Raw genomic sequence first — 4092 nt, 5'->3', positions numbered from 1 at the left:
ATAGAAATTTTACCACTTTGGGTGGTTATAATTTCTTTCAAACTCCATTAGAGTTACAATCAAGATTTATCTTCTTTGCCTGTATTTAAAATCAAATTATAGAATGTCAAGAATTTAAACGAGAAAAGTAAAGTAAAATACTTACCTTAAATCCAAAATTTATTCATGAAGGAAGTTCATGGAACAATTGACAATCTTTACGCTCAATCCCAAAGCTTCTACTCAATTGGTTAGAGTCTCGTGCTGATAACGTGTTATAAAACAATAAAAGAAGAAGAAGAGTAGTGTAGGGAAAAGTAGAGGGAGAGATTTCTTATTGATTTTGGGATGAATTACAATAGAATAGAACCCTCTATTTACAGGGAAAGAGTGACTTAGCCACCAAATAATAATCCCTAGAATCTCTCTAAATATAGACATTTACCATAAATAAAATTCTATTTATAACCGCATGTAAAAATTTAGAATTGTTGAGCCAAGCCACCTATCTACTCAATCTATTTTAACTTGTCTTTGTTTGGCCAAACGTACCAACAACTTTTTTTTGAAAACATGTAAAAAGTATTTCCTAATTTTTCTTTAACTTTTTAAATTTAAGGTAAGTTCTTGCAAAAAAAAAAAAAAAAAAATTCCAAATGGAACGTTTATAGAGATTCAAAACTGGGTCTATCATAATTCATAAAGTTTATTTTTTAGGCCTTTTTATGTTAAAAGTACTCCTACGATTATTTGAATTGCCATTTAGTCCAAACTTTCTTTCCTTGCTTATCACCTTTTTCGCATCTTTAATTTCCTCTAAAAAGATTCATATATTTACATTCTCACTGATTTGGAACAATTTCTTCAAATTCAGTTCTTCAAGTAACACTGCCAGCTCAAATTCCCCAGAGTTGTCACTACTCTGAAATAATTACTGTAAGATAATTACAACAGAGATAAATATATATACACAATCAGATTATTCATAAGATAATTACATATAAATTTCGATAAAATATTATTTATTGGTAACTTCAACAGTGGATGTAGCTATAAGTTAGAGGTTTAACTGAAACTAATATTTAGATATATATACGACGAATATTTTGAATGAAAAACCTATTCAAGATAAAAGGGCAAGCATTGTTGGAAAAAAAATATGAAGAATACGCTTAGCCCTTAGGTGGGTGATGGTGCCACACAAATTCCTCGGTAAGCCGCTTCATATTATTCTAAAATATAAATCCATTAGAGGTTAGAAAAATACAGGTAAATACTCATCAATGAGTTAATTTTAGAGGAATGTGATGGTTAGTGAGTTATTATAATTTTGGGATTGTGTAAATTAATTGAGTTGGATAAATTTGTATTTTGCCAAAAAGTATTCCTAACTCTTGTGAGAATTTATTGAGGAGTATTATAGATGAATGATGTATCTCTATGATGTTAGTATTATTACTGAAAGTTTATTTTGTAACTTTCTCCTCTTTTTTTTTTTTTGGGTAGGAAAGTGGGCAAATCCCTATCAACAACAACAACAACAACAACAACCCAGTATAATCCCACTTAGTGGAGTCTGGGGAGGGTAGTGTGTACGCAGACCTTACCCCTACCCTGAGGTAGAGAGGCTGTTTCCAAATAGACCCCCGGCATCCTTCCCTCCAAGAACTTCCCACCTTGCTTTTGGGGAGACTCGAACTCACAACCTCTTGGGCAAATCCCTATATACTTTGAATAAGGTGTGGCTTTTTAGCAATATCCAACAAAACATGTGATGATATTTGATTTGGGAGTGACGGAGTGTATATGGGTAAAATCGAGCCCGATGCTCGATCGGACACCTGAAGCAACAGATCGGAGTCGAGACATCTGTATATGGGAAGAAATTGAAGTCACGAGTAACACCAGTATCGATATCGAAGTTCAAAGTTCGATCTAATGTCCAACATAATCAGCCAAATCAAAAAATGATAAATATTGGACTCGAACGCAATATCAAAGCCGGCCATCGAAATTAGGCTTGGCCTCGAGTCTGTCGAGGGTGTAACAGATCCTATTCTTAACGGCCTCGAAGAAAAGACCTGCCAACTCGGCAGACAGGGATCCATGATTCTCGCCATTTAACTAATCATTATGGCATAAATCACGGAATTGGCCAAAAAGAGAACCAATGGTCCACTAAATCAAGATAATTGTTTCTTATAATATACTAAGGTAGGTTTTCCCCAATAAATAGAGGGGACTGAGTTATTCATGGGGAGATTGTAATAGATATCAAAGCAATGTATTGTTAGTTCTGGCTCCAACTCATCTTTGCCCTGTCTTTCATAATATCATTATTATTGGCTAAAGGGAAATCAACCTCATAAGGCTAAGGTTCGCTCAATTTGTGAAGGTTTATGTATCTTTCTACGGTTTCTTCTATGTTAATCTAATTTCTTGCCCTTGTATCGATTATCACGTATCCTTAGAACCGCGTATAAATTCAATTATTATCCGATTTTAAAGATAAACAGTTTGGCACCCTCTGTGGGGCTAAGGATAATAGTGGTTGTTTAGTACAAGCCTACATAATACACTGCTTTACACTTGCTCTTTGAAGTATCTTTGATTCCAGGCTAAAAATGGCAAACTCTCAATTAGCACCCCTATATATCGACAACGAGTCTGGTCATCAAGATGAGAATAACAATATGGTGCCCGGTAACGCAGGGCCACCCGCTGATGCCGTCGGAATTCGGGTCGCAGATCCGATTGATATGAATTCACATGTGGCTATCGACGCAAACTTGCATACCAACCCTGAAAACAGCGTATGTGGTGTAGCCCGGTCGGCAGCTCGAAACACACAAAATGCTGAAGAAGGCGGGATCAGCCTATGCATGATTTTTGAAATTGTGCAAGCTCAACAGGTGGTGATAGCTCAGTTGCATAGCCAGAGCCAGACTTCGAGCAGGAACAAACCCGATCCACCTAGAGAAATTACTCACAGAACAGAACCGGTCGTAGTAAGGTCGACTGAACAGGAGTCAAGTACCAACCCTCGAAATGTAAAAATTCTCGAGGAGCTGACGAAGCGGGTGGAATCAGGGGAAAAGAAGATCGAAGCAAACAACAAGAAGGTCGAAACCTATAATTCCAGAGTAGATCAAATCCCGGGAGCACCCTCGGTATTGAAGGGATTGGATGCTAAGAAGTTTGTGCAAAACCCTTTTCCTCTAAGCGCGGCCCCAAAACTAATCCCAAAAAGTTCCGTATGCCCGAAATACTTAAGTATAACGGAACGACCGATCCAAACGAGCATGTGACCTCTTATACATGTGCTATCAAAGGAAATGATTTGGGAGACGATGAGATCGAGTCTGTTCTATTGAAAAAATTTGGGGAGACCGTGTCAAAAGGAGCCATGATATAGTATCATAACTTACCTCCTAATTCTATTGACTCATTTGCTATGCTTGCGGATTCTTCTATGAAAGCACATGCATGTGCCATTAAGGTCGAAACTAGGAAATCGAACCTTTTCAAAGTTAAACAGAAGGATAAAGAGACGTTCAGGGAATTTGTGTCCCGTTTTCAAATGGAACGAATGGACCTACCGCCAGTCACTGATGATTGGTATGTTCAAGCTCTTACTCAGGGACTCAATATTTGAAGCTCTATTGCTTCATGACAATTGAAGCAAAATTTAATAGAATACCTTGCCACTATATGGGCCGATGTGCACAATCGGTATCAATCAAAATTCAGAGTCGAAGATGGTCAACTCGAAGCCCCTTCGCCAGGACCCTCAAAATAATCAAGAGAGACACCGATCGCGATCCAGGATCAAACATGGATCAATATCGGCCATATAATAAAGATCGGAGGAGCAGTGAATCCGGTTAGAACCATGTAAGAAATGAAGGGAGAAATGATCAAGGTTGAAACAGTCGATGGCTCATAACCAAAAATGGCTTCGACAAGTCCATCGGGCCTAAAGAAGAACCGAGGCTATCAGAGTACAACTTTATTGCGTACAAGTTATTGTAAGTGACCCGTCCTAGCCTTATCACTACTTCATCGAGGTTAGGCTTGACACTTACAGAGTACATGAGGTCGGTTGTACTTATA

Source organism: Nicotiana tabacum, chromosome 11 (genome assembly GCF_000715075.1).
Source record: "Nicotiana tabacum cultivar K326 chromosome 11, ASM71507v2, whole genome shotgun sequence".
Classification (NCBI taxonomy): domain Eukaryota; kingdom Viridiplantae; phylum Streptophyta; class Magnoliopsida; order Solanales; family Solanaceae; genus Nicotiana; species Nicotiana tabacum.
The sequence above is the reverse complement of the archived record's forward strand: the minus strand, read 5'-3'. Positions refer to the sequence as shown.